The sequence below is a fragment of the Nothoprocta perdicaria genome, unplaced genomic scaffold (assembly GCF_003342845.1).
Source record: "Nothoprocta perdicaria isolate Ctin4 unplaced genomic scaffold, notPer1 scaffold_2, whole genome shotgun sequence".
In the NCBI taxonomy this organism is placed as follows: Eukaryota; Metazoa; Chordata; class Aves; order Tinamiformes; family Tinamidae; genus Nothoprocta; species Nothoprocta perdicaria.
The window spans coordinates 4084314-4100151 of NW_020455204.1; the positions used below are offsets into that span (position 1 = coordinate 4084314).

At 46.6% G+C, this 15838-nt stretch overlaps 1 long non-coding RNA gene across 1 annotated transcript; it reads right to left on the reverse strand.

Moving 5' to 3' along the window:
- Positions 1-1085: 1085 nt before the first annotated feature.
- Positions 1086-8084, reverse strand: LOC112946050. The gene is made up of 2 exons (XR_003249127.1): positions 8011-8084; positions 1086-1366 (listed from the first exon to the last, which is right to left on the reverse strand). It is a non-coding gene; the product is annotated as an uncharacterized LOC112946050 (long non-coding RNA).
- Between the last annotated feature and the right edge of the window lie 7754 nt (positions 8085-15838).

The following is a 15838-nucleotide window of genomic DNA, read 5'->3' on the forward strand; positions in this document are numbered from 1 at the left end:
CGGCGGAGACAAAGCGACCGCGACACCCACCATCACACCAGGCCGCGGGGCCTCCCCCGCGCCGCCCCCGCCCGCCCGGCGGCGGCTCCGGGGGCCGGGGCTGAGGCCGGGCCGGGCCCCGCGCGCCGCCCCGGCTGCCCCTTTGTGCTTCCCCTCCCCCGCCGCGCCGCTGCCCGCCTCGGGGAGGGGGCCCGGCCGCCGCCTCCGCCCCCTGCCTCCTTCCTCCCTCCCCCCGCGACTTTCCGCCCCGGCGAGGGCGCCGCTCCCCCCGCGCCGGCCCCGCGCCCTCCCCTCAGCGCCGGCCCTTACGCCCAGCGCGGCGGCCGAGGCGGCTCCTGTCAACAGACATTGCCAGCCGTCAGCTGATCCGCCCCGCGCCGGGCCCGCCTGCCATTGGAGCGCCGCTGGCAGGGGCGGGCCTTCCGGCGCCGCGCCCCACCCCCCCGGCGAAGTCGCCACGCGGCGTGCTGCATTGGGGCAAAGCGAGGCCACGGCGCCGGAGATGCCGCGGCGGACATCTTGGGTATGGGCCRGCTCGCGACGCGGGCCGTGCTCCGGAGGCCATCTTTGTTGTGGGCGGAGCGGGCGCCCCGCCCGCGGGCTGTGTGTGGCCCTGCGAGCCGAGCTCGCCTAAATCGTTGTCGCGCTTAGTAACAAAAGATAAGGGTGGTTTAACTGCTCGATAGCTACAGAGTTATTAATTTGCCAGCAGCAAGATGAGATTAAGGAGCGCTTAAATAAGAAATATACTTGCTGCTGCAAGAAAATGCTTTAAAGGGTGGTATTTTTTTTTTTTTAGGTGAGGAGGCATAAGGGAGCAATCAATTATGAGGGACAAATCTTAATTTTAAATAATAAAAATACAAAATCTGCAGCTAGCAGGGGCAGGAACTGSCACTACAGAGCCTGCTGCATCACTTCTCCACCCCTGTCACAACAGTTCTCAGCACCATGGCGGCCCTTTCTCCCCTCCTAAACCTTTCACCACTACCTGCATCTCACCCAGCTCATAGCCGAGAGCCTCATTTATCAGCTTCAGCTTTCTCCAAAACATCCATAGCAGCCGCCTTCCTGTAATCTCCTTAAGCCACCAGCGCCCCGTATAAGGTGGCTTCCTAGGTAGATGAGCTATCATCCACTTAACATCAGCTACAGTCTTCTGGTGGTTGATCTCCTTATCGTAGATTCAGCCTAAGGCCTTCGTCGGTTTTAGCTTTATCCAAGTTGATCAGGAGGAAGCCGAGATATCCTGGCTCTCCCTGCTGGTTAGCTTCTTAAATTAGTCCGATAACATGCAGAGATGGTCAACCTTTTTTATGGGGGGTTTTGGTGTTTGAGGTTTGGATTATCTCCAACAGCATAAAAACTGAAAAGGAAAGAAAAAATAAAAAAATAAAAAAAAAATAAAAAAAAAAAAAGAAAGAAAAACTAACCCATCTGCAATTCTTTGCATTGATGCCCCCACTTGATTCACAGTTTTGAGTCCCCTGATCTTGCTTTTTTCTTAACCTCTCCTGGAAACCCTGTAGATCCCCCTAGCCAGATGAATCTCAGTGATACTGGACTGTGCTGGAAGACTTGATCGGGACTACTGATAAGAGCAAAAATATTGAATTACAAAAGTGTTTCAGATCTGCGCTTTAAACTGATTCCTAATGCACAATATTGCTTCATGGTACTCAGTCACATGGACCCTGGTACAGGAGAAAATAAAAGCAGCCACTTAAGTCAAAATTGATGCATGTACTTAAGAGCTTTGCATTATTGACCTTTGTCTATAACTCTTCCTTTAGTAACAATACTAAAAAAAAAAAATTGGCTCTTCAAGGCCTGACTGATTGCATTTCTTCAAAAGGATTTGTCTGTAAAATACCTTACTTACTTTGAACTTTGTCCTCGCTGAGGACTAACGCCTTTTATCTATTTGGAGAGAGACACATCAGCAGAAGTTACAATCACTCACCAGCACTGCCACAGTGCTTCATTTTTATTACTGCTCACAGTTACCAGCAATTGTTATCTCCGAGCAGCAGCGGAAAATACCAGCGCATGGGAAATGCGACTAAAAGCCCAACAACCAGATCTTTTGTGTAAACCATAGCATTAGCTGGGGGAGGAAGTTGTTTTGTTATATTGTGGCGTTGAGAAAACATATTTTCCAGCTATCCTTGCCAAGAGATCCCTCTGCAATCACACCAAGGAATTACTGCACCTTGGTGATAGCGCACAGCAAGCCAATGATTGGTTCGGCTCCTGCAGCTCTCCCATAGTATCCATGTAAGAAGACAGCAAATGAAACATACAGCTAGCTTAACGAGTCGTGTGTGGATGGGAGACTCAATTAAAATTAAATTATACAACAAATTAGGTTTTAAATGCTGTGCTGCTTAGCCAGCCAGACAAATAATAATTAGAGATGTACTGATTTGGTGCTATGCATAGTTGAACAGCAGACTGCTATAACTGCTTTTAATGTACGTTGACTACACTTCACTCGCAGCTTAGAGAAATTTTATACTATTTTCCAAACGACCAGTCCCTGAAAGGGCCGATCACTGATCTGGGCGAGGCGGAATAGACAGGAACTTTTTCCAGAGTCCATCTTTCCCCTCTGTTCCATCCGTTAATGTTTCTTTAGTAATATACCTCTCTATGCAAGCCAGGCTGCTCTAGGAGGAATTCGTTCTCAGGCTCTGAATCGTATAGGCCTACGTGCATACATACCTACCTACACAGGAGAAAAAGAAGCTACAAATACRTATGTTTTCCCCCACAAACAGGAGCATAGCAGGATAGCAGGAGACATATAAGCCATTTCAAAATATTCCATGGAGCATGGATAGATGCAAAGCCCAAAAGTGGCACCTCTGATAGTGGTTCCCAGCAAAGGAAATTGAGGAGATCTTACTAAAGGACAGTACAGAAATGAGTCCTATTGAAAAGGACCTGAAAGCAGCTCCTCACTTCCCCCTCTAAAATTTCAAATCTGTTTGCATAGCGTTAATGTCTGCAGCTATCAGTCACGCTGTGACAGATAACGTTCTGAAAGACTGATGCTGTTTGATTTTCTCTACAAATTTTTCACCTCTAGTAAAAGTAACATTAAATTATTAGCAATCTGACAAATGCAACATGGAAAAACACGGTTTATGATTACAATAATCATTATGTGTTTTGCATGGGAAATAGAATATTTTAGAATTATCCTAAAACATCAAGTGTTGCCATGCAGCCATCTTCAGCTGTGCTTTCCTACAGCTGTCTGCTTGCCTGTGAGTAAGGAAAAACAGCCTTGTAGCGCAAAAGGAAACCAGGCACAGCCTTTTAGTGCAGCGTTTTTCCAACTATTAACAGCCCAATTCTATAGATTAATGATGTTCCTCCCATGCAGTAAATTAAAACGCACTATTAACATAAAGTATTTTCAGATTCAGGCAGCCAGCGCCAAATCTCTTTTTTTTATTATGTGGTAGAGAGAGGATGACAGCCAGAGGCATCCTGTGAGAAGAATAGGATCACATTAGGCACCCTTTCTTACACTGTTTATCCAAGCATTCATTATTGACCGGGGTTGCTGCTTGGGAGGCTTTTAAGCTGGCTAATACAGCTGTTCCTGCATTCCTGTGTTGTGAGTTTTCCTTCTTATTTGTCCCTGAAAATTGCCCACAAGCTGCAGTTTTAGCTGCTGTGAGATTGGGGTAAGTGTATGGAAAAAGAAGGCCTAGATTCTAGAGAGCTGATTCCCTAGGAAATGCAAAGAATTTTTAAAGAAAAAAAGGGCATCAAGGATCTAAGGAAACAACACAGTTTCTGGGAAAAAGTCCCCTTCCGAAGGGACCATGATTAAGCTTTTTTGCTGGAGCAGAGGGAGTGGTGGCAAGACTGCTCTGTGCCCAGTAAACAAACATGGATCAAAAATAACACAATTACTGCCCACCCTTCACACATGAGCTTGCACTGATGCGCGACACTGCTAGTTTGCTTTGAAAGCCCCTTGTGAATACAGTTGGGAATTTCTTGGAGAGAGGGAAAAAAATCATAACTTAAAATATCTATGGACATTTCCATTTAGGAATCACTAACATCCTATTATCTTGTTAAATTCAGAGTAGTATTTTAAATACGCTTTATAGCAGATTTTATGTCCAAATCRATCTAAATAAAGTGGCAAATCAATTTAGATTTTTTACCTTTCTTGGATTGTAGTTTCTGACCAGCAAGCTCTGAAACTAGCTTGCAAAGCCAGCATATGATTATGTCTGTCTAACAAAGAAAGTGTTTCCACTGGATTAGCAAAATGGAAGTATTTCGATCACCTCAGGATTTCTAAGATATGGATTTATTTATTTGATTTTTTTTTGTAAATCCAAGGATCAATACACAGCCTAACAGCAGGGTCTCTCCCCCATCTTAACCACAGAATTAACGTGTAGACCGATTCCTACATASCTTGGACCTCATCCTCAAAATGACCTCTGTAATGATCCTTTTTGTCACTTATAGGTGGCAGTCCATGCTTTCCTTATGAGGATTTAACTCATGATGTTAGAGAAATCTTTGCAGCACTTACACAGTCACAGTCCTAGATTGACATATTTAGTCTGAGGAAGAAAAAAAATCGCTTGTATTATCTCAGGATGAAAAATTAACTGCAGAAAAATTACATTAATACATCTGCAAAGACTTCCTCTCCATAGATATTTTGGAGAATTTACAGTCTTGTTAAAGAACTGATTGCACCAGAGGGGATTTTCAAAATACTTCCTTCTCTGAGTGTTTTCAAACATATTTCCTCCAGGGGGTGCCAAATTAACACCACTGGAAAGTAAAAATATATAAATTATGCACAACAAGGACATAAGAGCTATCCATACTATACATTTCACCGTGCCTCCCGAGTGATACACTCCTCCAGCCTGGCCTGAAGGCTCCCGCGCTCAGAGTGAGATTTAGCAGCCGTTTGTTGATGTGCCTCTCACTTGAGCAAGTCGAGAAGCGCAGATTGCTCCTACAATTCATTTCAGGCACATCCCTGCCAAGCGCAGATAGGACACATCCTTTGGAAAAGAGCTTTAAGGGTGGCTGAGTGGAGGAAAATATCCATCTCAGCGTTTTAAAAGGCTCAAAAGGCCACGAGGAGGTGAGAATTTACAGATGTAGCGACACTGGTATTTAGCATTACCCAGCTTGTGAACAAGAGCAGCAGCGACCTGAACACAGCAATGAAAACGATTCTGAAAACGTTCAGAATAAGATGGTCAAGGGTGTCACCAGTCTGCAGGGTTTGATAGCCCCGAGTTTAGGATCTGTAAGTGTCATTATAATAAAAGAAATTTCACTGGGCAAGAAAATACAGGCCTATTACTTAAAGCAGGACCCCTAAAGTGACCAGCAGCGTGTTTGTTATGCAAGGGAATGCGTCTGATCACTACAGACTAAGCAGCAAGTAAAAAAAGAAAAATGATTGGGAAGTAACACAGTAATGTGCATGCATTTTCCACATTTCCACTGCTCACATTTTGCTTTTTATCTGCACAGCAGTTAAAATAATCATACAGTCCAAATATTCAGGATCCTTCCCCTACCACRTTAGAAGTATTACTGAAAGAATGCCTGGTTATCTTCTATTTGACAGTAAAATCTCCGCCGGATAATTATTTAGGTAGAAAACTTCTGCAAGACTCCAATATAAAAGACAAACTCCTAGCATACACTTACTTTGTCCTCTCTGATTTCAAAATGCAAGTTTACTTCTCTTACTTTGAGATTAGCAATGAAAGCCAACACTGGCAGTGAACACCAACATTATTAAACCATAGTATTATACAAGCAAACACAGTGCCAGAACGGAAAAAAAAACTCCAAACTTGGATAGTAATACATTACTAGGGCCATCTCAGGCCCTGGGGAATCAGTTTGGACTTCAAGCAGATGCAAGAGAAAGATTTTCATTTCCAAAAACTGCTGTACTGGGCTCTCAGCTGTAGGTAGTGATGAACTAGCACTGTGGGCACCGAGTTAGGCRGYTGGGCATCACCTGAAAATATTTGTRCTTGTCTAGACCAGGCTTAGCTTTGAACAGCAGTGGAAGTATGATGAATTTATTAATCAAAGCTGGAATATTGAGGGGAGGGATTTTGTGACCAGTTAGGGAAYGGTAGCTAGGAGCTTAATATTTTACATATTGTAAATCGTAGCTATCTGTGAATTGACTGGGACCAGACCAGACCATAAGAAGATAAGAACTAGATGTCACCTGCAGTGTATGCCTGGAYGTCTGATCATTATCACTATGAATGGTAACCTACCCTAAATCCCATCACCTTCCAAATAGACACTGACATCGGTGGAACATCTCACCTTGGGAGTTGCTTTTACTCAGCATTGTTTTCTAGAGACTCRTTGTAATTTTTGTTCTGTGCTACCTGTGGAGGTCCAGGCTAACACACCAGCCCGTTTGACTTCCAGTGAGGTAAGGTACCTCCTGAGAAGGGAAAAAGCCTCTTTCCTACATCTTGCACAAAAACAAAGGGTCCCATAACATCTTGCCTGGCTTATTATTGGCAGGGAGTTAGATTCATCAACCTTGGAGGATGGGAATGTGGCAGCAAGTTGGGTTTTTGTTTTTTTTTTTTTTCTTTTGATTTATTAAAAATCCCTGCTGTGGACATTAGGAGGAAATTGGCCATAATTCAGAAGGGGTGGTTCTGATGGACAGTGAGATGGAAAGTTTCATATTAAAGCCTTAGGAGGCCAAAAAGAAAATTGAAAATCTGGAAGTATCGGCTGATGGGCAGTATACTTTCATTACAAAGAAAACCAAGCTCTATAAACCTCTTGGCAGGAGGGATAAGAGTAGAATCAAAACAATGACCTTGAGATCAGTTTCGGGCCGGGGAACATTAAGCTGATGAAGGAAAGTAAAGGAGAGGAAGAAGAATTGTAAGTCAGACATCAGCTTTAAGCTGGACCTCTTTCTGGGCCATCCTGTTCAGATGATGCCCATACTTGCAAATTCTTCCTACATAAAAGGTCAAATATGTAACCTTTTCTTTCCAGCTGTGCAGCTAGAACTTCTACCTTGGATCCCCTTATTTTGCATCTCCCTGCTGCAGTATTCCATCTTTTGTTTTTATCATTTAGTGTCTTGCTCCATTCCTTTGCCTAGCCTATGCTTTGGYGAGATCACTTCCTATTTGCATCCCTTGTTTACTTCGCAATTCCCTGTTGCTTCAGAAAAAYATAACTCTTCTTTACCAAGAGACCTGGTGGCCTATCTCCATCCAGCTTATCATCATTAGCTGTGAGACCTGGAGACCTGGTCAATACTCCAATACGTAGGGCATGTAAAGACTACAGTAGTACAAATAATTAAGATTAATCCTTCCTCACTTCTGCAGCAATGGATGTGCCCAGTTCACCAGCAGCGAAGTGGTGAGTGGGAGAAGATGCACGGCTGTATGGTGAGCCGATGGTGGAGAGGACAGTGTTACTACTGCAGCCCCTCGGCCACCACAGAGATGCTGTTGGGCTCCCCAGAAGTCCGAGTCTCCTCAGTTGGAAGAATCCAGCACATAAAGCAGCACAGGGAGAAAGTTGATTTACAAAGGGGCTTTATCCCACATTTCCTCCTAAGCCTGAGCTCAGGCTAAAGGAATCRCTGAAGACCCTTAACCTGGGCGAGGATTAGAGAAGCCAAAGAAAATATATCACTGGCTAGCTAAAGCTCTGGAGGCAACTTACTCTGATTTATGGGCTTGTTGGAAGGCTGCACCCAAAGCCACGGCAGCAGGAGACAGCATGGATGCTGGCTCAGCATCACCATGAATTTTTTTCCATATGAATGCTGGTCACTTAAACTCACCASATTCAGCTTTGAGAAGAACACAGACAGTAAAGAAATGAAAGTTGCAATACCCTCTAAACATTAGCCTTAATGTTAGTCRTTTTATAGCATACACATCTATAGCAGCAGTATATACATGAAGGAGTAATAACGCAGGAACTCACCTAAATCACTGGTTTCCAGCTTGTGCTCTGCAGAGTCTGGCAAGCCCATGGAGAGCTTCTAAAGAATCTGCAAAAAGTGACTGAGAAACAGCAAATTCATAAATGCCAGACAGCAGTCTACATGCATGAAATTCCTGAAGGAATTCCACTGCTGCTGGAAAACTTTTTAGGGGTTCAAAAAAAAAAAAAAAAAATCAAAAAAAAAAAAAAAAAAAAAAGGAAAAAAACACTGGCCTAAACCTTACTCTGCAACAGCATATGGTCCAGAACTGCAGCAATACGAGAACCTTGGGAATTGTGTGACAGCTAAGTGGCACAAAAATCTCTGCAGCTTCTCACAGCTGAAAATGGAAGCGAGCAGGACAGACGTTTATCTGTTTAGCTTTTGTATGGGGATTAGTGTTAAAACAGACACAGAGAATAGGAAGACCAGCCCATGTCAATGCTAACTCAAGTAATCTTGGCTACAATTACTGTATGCAACAAGTTGGGATGCACGTGCTCCCTGTACAGATTGGTCATTTCAAACCCTGAGCTCTCATCAAGTTATAAAGGAAAAAAAAAAGGGACAAGGACAATCCCTATTAGGGCATGAAGTAGTTATTTTAAGAGATTCTCTGGAAATAAGCTTGTTTCTGTGCTAATTTCTCTGCTGGCAGAACCAATTCATTTTTGGCCTTTACAAGCTGGCCTTTTACATTTGATTTAAAATTGGATTTGGGCCTCTGGGGATCTCTGATGTCAGGCTGCCTAATGCAGTGTCAACACGAAGACACCGGGAGATAAAAAGTCAGTTTCACTTAGAGTTTCCCTTCTCCAGGATCTAATGGGGCTTTTCACTCCTTCGCTGTTGCCTTGGGATCGCTGCATCTTCCTGCCTTGTGTCTTCAGTGGAAGAACGAGAGCGCATGGAGCGGCCTCCACGGTCCGGAGCGCCCGGCACAGCTGCAGCGCATACGCACGCTTCACCATAGCACCTCAKAAAACAATCACCTAGCAGACAAATTTTACTTGAATATTTGAAAAGCAGAAACTCCAGGGTCAGAGCGATGCAGACCGGAGGAAGGGTAATCGTAGGCGGCGGGGAGAACTAATGAGATTCGCTTGGCTGGAGGAAATGGTCAGACATTAGCATTTCAATAGCACAGGTCAAAGCTTTTCATCCAGCGCAGGATGTAGCTCTCTGTAGACCGAGCTGATACATCCATAACATCTGTACTGGGAGCTGCATGTTTTAATACGAATTCCCAACTGCAGGTTACTCCCTACAAAGGCTTGCATGGTCCCTCCTGCCTCCCTCCCTGACCCGTCATGTGGCAGATGCTCATCTGGAACCTATGACTTAACCAGCTGAAAATGGGACACGAAGGAAAAGAGCAAGAACACGGAGTCTCTCAAGGGTTTTAGGAAAAACAGTCTGTAGGCACATAACTTCATGACATACGTAGCGGAAGACTGAATTAAGATTCCTTGGACAACCTTAATTCTGTGCTTTTCTGACACATATATGACTTTGCTACGATGAGGATTGTGTAATTCCTGAGGGCAATGACATATATCATTTAGTAGAGCGCAAGCTGATCATTCTCTCTACCAACACAAGCACTAACAAAGTATTTTCTACCTCTGCCTGTGACACGATTCAAGGTTATGTTTCCTTTGCAGAGGATGACTGAGAAGCAAAGTACTTGCTTCCTCTTCCTTAAGGGAGCTAAGTGAGAAGTGCAGAGCTAACTGCATCAGCACTTTGCCATCCACCGAAGAGCACCACAAGTAAACACCTGGCACGCCAATTAGGATAAATTCAYAAAGTGGCACTATGTGCAACGTTCACAGCATGAACCTTTCCCAATCCAGGCAGATTCACTTACATTTTCTTCCTTTTCCTTGAAACAGTGACACACTGCTGAGACACAAAACTCAGAATTTCCCAGCCTATGGTGGTGTTATGGTCCAGACTTCTACAGCCTCAATGTCTTGCTTCCCCACTGCTGCGGAGCAGCAAATGGAGCTGCAGCTGTGCAGCGGCCCGGTCCTCTCTTGCTTGGCACATTAGCTCTTGCAAAGGCAGCAGAGAGGATAATTGCTCCACACCTCACAATAATCACATATTTTCAGACTGGATTTTTTGCCACTCTTCTCCATATAGCTGATCTGCCTGAAACATCAAGGGAAATCCTCTCCATCGGATGCTCTGTGCTGCTGCTGAGTGTTGTGGAGGGCTGTGATCCTTCCTTGATGTTGTCTCCTCCTTTGCTTACACCTATGTGCAATCTAACGCCTTCCCCCTGCTCTGTCCTCAGCAGTCACTGCCCAGCATCACATCCCCCATCAGCTTGGCCTCCTACCCCAGCCAGGTTCACGTTAACTAGTTGATTGGATTCAGCTGGCTCTGTCTGTGATATAGCAGTCATCTGACTGCACTTTCTGGGTGCTCAGCCTGGATATCCACATCAGTCCCTTGCCAGAAAGAGGAAAAGCAGTGCTGTGTTTTTCATAGTGTTTTTCTTTAATGACACTTCCTTCCTTCCATTAAGCAGATGTCCAGAGGAGACAAATGAATTGCCATGTATATCTAGAGGATCTTTGAGATCCTTAGTGCAGGCTTAAGTGTRGGGGGATAAGAAAAATAAAGGGGAAATGAATTAATGAAGGAGCTTGAAAAAGTGTGAACCCTCAGTGTGGAAAAATAAGAGAGAGCTAGAAACCAGAGGCACAAGAAAATATCCAAGACATACAGATACTGCAAAATAATGCAGCTATTAGAGAGGAAAATCAAAACAAAACAACAGAGGAACCTCATGCAATATAGGGATAGCTGGTGTTCAGCAATGCTCCTAGAAATTTTAATATGATGTGTCAGATTAAATCATGACAGCAGGACAGGCTTATCTGCAAGCGTCACGTTACTTCCCCTGGGATCGCTACCTTCCCACTGGTGCTCCTGCCATCTTCTCCTTCCCCCCCAAATCTCACTTGACCTGAATTCTCCTGATTTGACTCCGTAATCCCCTGGTTTCCCCTGTATGCACACAAAAGATTATTGTACAAAAGCAAATTCCCAGGGTCTGGGGCTTTGCTTTCCATTTAGTTAAAGAATTATCCTACAGTAGTTTAGGTGCTGGGAAACTTGTCCTGTAGATTATTGCCTACAGGGCAAATGCTGAGGAGACTGCTAACGAGAGAACAGATGTTCCYGGGCTTATGAGCCTTGCTGAATGCAAATATCTGCAGCACAGTGCTCGTCAATAAGCCTCTGCCTAAGAGTCGCAGCCCTCTCGGACCAAATTCATCCCCCGTGTAAATGCATGGGCTTAGGCAGAATTACGAGGAAGAAGTTGGTCCTTGATCTTCAGCAGAGAGACAGAGTTAAAGCCTTGTACAGAGATTACACATCATAAGAAAATGCTTTTAGGCTAAAACTTGCCTCTTTCCATGACAAAATGYAGCTCTTAGACCTGTTACGACACAGCAGACCTGAAGTAAATAGATTTCACTGAGACTTGGTATTAGAGGTGAAAATCCTGGAATAAGTGAGCCCCTTTACAGTTTTGCTTGCCTCAGTAAAAGGCCTCGTGGCTTTACGAGGCCTTGGTCTCTGGCGGTGGGTTTGGTCTATCCGGTGGTAGGAAGGCAGGGGCTGGAGATGAGATTCGCTGCCTGTTCCCCAGGCCCCAAGGGCCACAAGCTCCCCGGGAGCCTCTCTGGGGCTAGCACAAGCCCAGGAGATGGTCAAGGTTGGTTGGACTCTGAAGTCCCCCTGAGAACATGAAAAGGGAAGGCAAGGGAGCATGGAGACCCTTACACAAAGGGATGTGTGGACCTATCACCACAGGGTGGCTCGTTGCAGTACATCCACTGAGGAAAATAACCCCACAGCACTGAACCTTAGGACCTGGACCAGCTGCTGAACTGTTCCTTGACRTGCAGCAAAGCACCTCACGTGCTGACAGCCCGGTCGGCGCGGGGGCATCGCCAGCTCTGCGGGCACAGCAAAGGCCTGGTTCAGCACAGCCTTCTCCAACACTCAGCCGTAATAGTAATGCTTAACAGCATGATCCTTCATGGTAGGAAGTCTCATAAAAAAATAAAATTAAAAACCATGCTAGAATTCCTCATTTGGAGACAAGCATTCACCATGGGGCGTAGGCACCTGCCCTGGCTTGAGCAGCGCTGCAAGACTAGAGCGGGGAGGAAGGGCAGATACCAGCGTGTAAACCCTTACGGCCTGGGTCTTGGCTACTAGACACTCAGTATTGGGTTCAAGACCCCTAGGAATTGGCTACTAGACACTCAGCATTTGGCTCTAGACCCTTAGGAATTGGGTGCTAGCCCCCTAGGAATCAGGTGCAAGGCGATAAGAATTGTCTGCTAGACCCCTAGGAACCCCTTTCCTAGGGGACCACCTCTAGGAATTCCCTAAGAATCGGTACTAGACCCCTAGGAAGGGGGTTCCAGTGGCCAGGAGTCGGTGCCAGGCACTAGGTGGCGATGCGGGTCCGCAGCAGCRCGGGGGGCGCCCCCTTCCCGGGCCCTCTCCGCATCCCAGTGCCTCCCTCCGCATCCCGCAATCCCTCCTGCTCCCTGCGTGCCCCTAACCACCTGCCGCATCCCTGCGCGCCCCCCATCCCCGGAGCATCCCTGCCTCCTGATTCTGTTGCGCTTAGAGTTGCCTCCGCTCTGCTTCTCTCTGCCTGCCGCTCGCGCCGCTGCAATTAGCACCGCTGCAATTAGCACTGCGTGAGCCAGAGATCACAGCAGCGAGGAGGACAAAAACGGGGCTAACCGGGGGCTAGGGGTGCATGCAAACACCCCCCATCCCCACCCGGGCTGCCTGTTGCATGGCAGACTTGCTGCTAACTCTGCTGTCAACCCTTGTCAACGCTAACACGGTCGCCTTCAAGATTTCTCCCTCCATTAGAACATCTGTGCTTTGGATTAGTTTTCCCTAGATAGATTTACTTAAAATTTTTCCACATTGAATCTCCGTTTTTTGTTTTTTGTTGTTGCTTTCTAGTCTATCTAGGTCCTTTGCGTGCATTCAAAATCTCCCATTTAGTGGGGTCAGCAAATTTCTCTGTTATCCCAATTTACCCTTTATATCAGACTATGAATGAATTATACATTCTTGGATGTCTCTCTGACACCGTGCATTCAGTTTTTGCAGTTCTTTGTTTATAGTTCGTGCTTTTTCATCTGTGTGATTATGCCCATATCCAAAAGGGATTTAAATCAACGTTTCCATCAGACACATATGAAAAAGCTATAAAAAAACAAAATAACTCCCTAGTTGTTCTTATAGGGCATAGCTAGATTAACTGCAGAGCGTTATAGGACTTCTTTCTAAGTATTTGTTTCATTATTTTGTTAAACATAAGCTCATGGTAGCTCCCAGCACCACCACCGGTTCCTGTCCTCAGAGTGCTTGGATATTTATTCCCACTGTTTTCTGCCTGTATTATACATGTTTTCCATTTCCATCCAAGCACTGCAGCACGATTTATTCCATGGCCTGGCTCACTCTGGGCTTTTCACAAGCCCTTTCTTAGAGCACACATCAGCACTAGGTCCCAGAGAGCACAAGTCACTGTAAGAGGCTTTTTCCTCCATCGCCATCCTCCTCACTGACCTGACACCCACAGCAATCCCACCAACACGATCCAGGCTCACGCACTCTGTGCCTTGGCCACCAATGTGACATGAATCAYACTCATTGCGCAAAGGAAAATGGCATGGAAGCATCCCCAAGACTCCTRTATCCCTCATTATTTTAAACTGAGCTTTGGCTCAAGTCTGCTTCAGCTCTGGTGCCTTCACTGACTTCACTGGACGTCAAATACACCCCTTGTGACGGGAGACTAAGGAAATGCTCATCTAAGAGCCTTGGTCATCCTGGCACTTACCAACACTGGAGACCCCTGTGCCTGSGCACAGGCCTCTTCTCTGCATCATCCTCATCCCCTGTTTCTTTATCGACGATGGTAATGYAGTGTGAGCACAACAGAAGCATAACATTTAACAACACCACTTGTTGTAGCAATTAGGAAATGCCAGTGTCTTCCCAAACTCACCCAAAACCTCCAGGGAAGCAGCACATGCCCCTCAAATCCCCTCCACCCTCCAGGCCACACAACCTGGTGGGATGGGAGCTGCAGCTGGACAGACCAGGTCCAGACAAGACAGAGAACCTGCACTCACCCCTGCCTAGGGCTGCCTTCCTTCCCACACCTGGGACCTTCATGCCGTTAGCACTGAGCACCTTCAGCTGCCTCCCCACTCTGCTGCTCCAGGGCCCATCCTGGGAAGKAAGGCAGGCATTACTGCAGGAATCTGGGTGAATGTTAGCAAAACAAACAGGAGATGAAAGATAAGGCAGGCTCCTTGGTGCATAATTACCTTAAGTGAAGGTCTGTTTGCTAATACCATTGTTTTGATGTGCTAAATAACTGGGTCTTAACGCCCCAGCAGATAGAAGACTCATTTAATTCTGAGAGATGTCACACTGGGATTACAGGGGCTTTGTGGACGCAGGAGCATCCTGGAGCAGCCAGGACACCTCCCAAATCCCCTGACATGGAGGTCCTGGGAAGTGATGCTCCTTGAGTGGCCTGGTGGCCCTTCCGAAGTCACCTGCTCCCCCTGCCCAGGCACAGCGAGACATTCCCAGATAAGAGCCCCACAGTCCCTGTTACGGGGCAGGACTTGCCCCATTTCTGYCCTCGAGCGCAGAGACTCTCTGGGTGCCTGTTTGTGGTTCCTCTCCTCCATKTCACCACCTGGAGGCATCTCCTAAGCCAACTTCTCTCACAGGAGTCCCAAGCGTGCAGACCTGAGTGAATGGGGACGGACAGGGCGATCGGGGTTTTACACCTAAAAGTCTCCCAGGCTTCTGCTCATCCCTGGAGGTGCCATTACCTCCTGATCACCACACCTTTGAAACTGGTTCATTGCTTTAATAACATGACAGGAAGGAGAACACACCGTGTTCATTATTTATGCTGGTAAAAGATGAAAGTTGGCAATGAGGTGCTTTAAACCACAGGTTCAGGATCATCAGGACAACGGGATTTACACACAGTGATGTCTAGTGTAGCCTCCAGGCCATGGGGACGTCCTTGCTGCCCGGCTCCGCTGGGCCGGGTGGCCTCCATGAGATGCGGATGGCGCCATCAGCTGCTTCCCCACAGCCTGGTGAAGTAGGCCCTCGCAGGCCTCCAGTTGCCCCCTGTTTGGTTATGACAAGCCAGGAGGGACACACACGCCAACACCACCCTTTGCCAAAACACCTGGCGCTTGGTGCGCGTCGTTTCAAYGTGGCAGGGATGGTTGAAGTTCCGGGAAGACACTTGCCCCACAGCAGGGACACCGGCCCTCCATCCCCATCCATGTCCCCACGGATCGGCCCCCTCGGGCAGCAGTGGCTCCCAGCCCGGTGGCGGCCGCCCCAGCTCGACACTGGTGCCAGGCCAGGCTCCAGCTCCGGCTCCGCTCACGTGCGGCGGCAGGAAGGGAGGAATCGGAGGCGCTGCGGATGCGTCGGCGCTATCAGCGCCCCGGGCCTGCTCCTCCCGCCGCAGAACATCCCCCGGGCCTTTGAAAGCCCAACATCRGCGTGCGGCGATAAGATAACGCTGGTTATCCTGTACCCGTGACTCTAGATAAGATAAACCCTTTTAAGCTTTCAAACAAGACTCAAAGTTTCTGCTCTTTTTTTCTGATTTAGAAAACTACAGAAATATTCTTTTCTGAGGGGAACGGTATTTACAAGAACAGAAAAAAAAAGGCACATATTAAAGTAAAGCTTTTTAAACTTACGTGGAGAGCATGA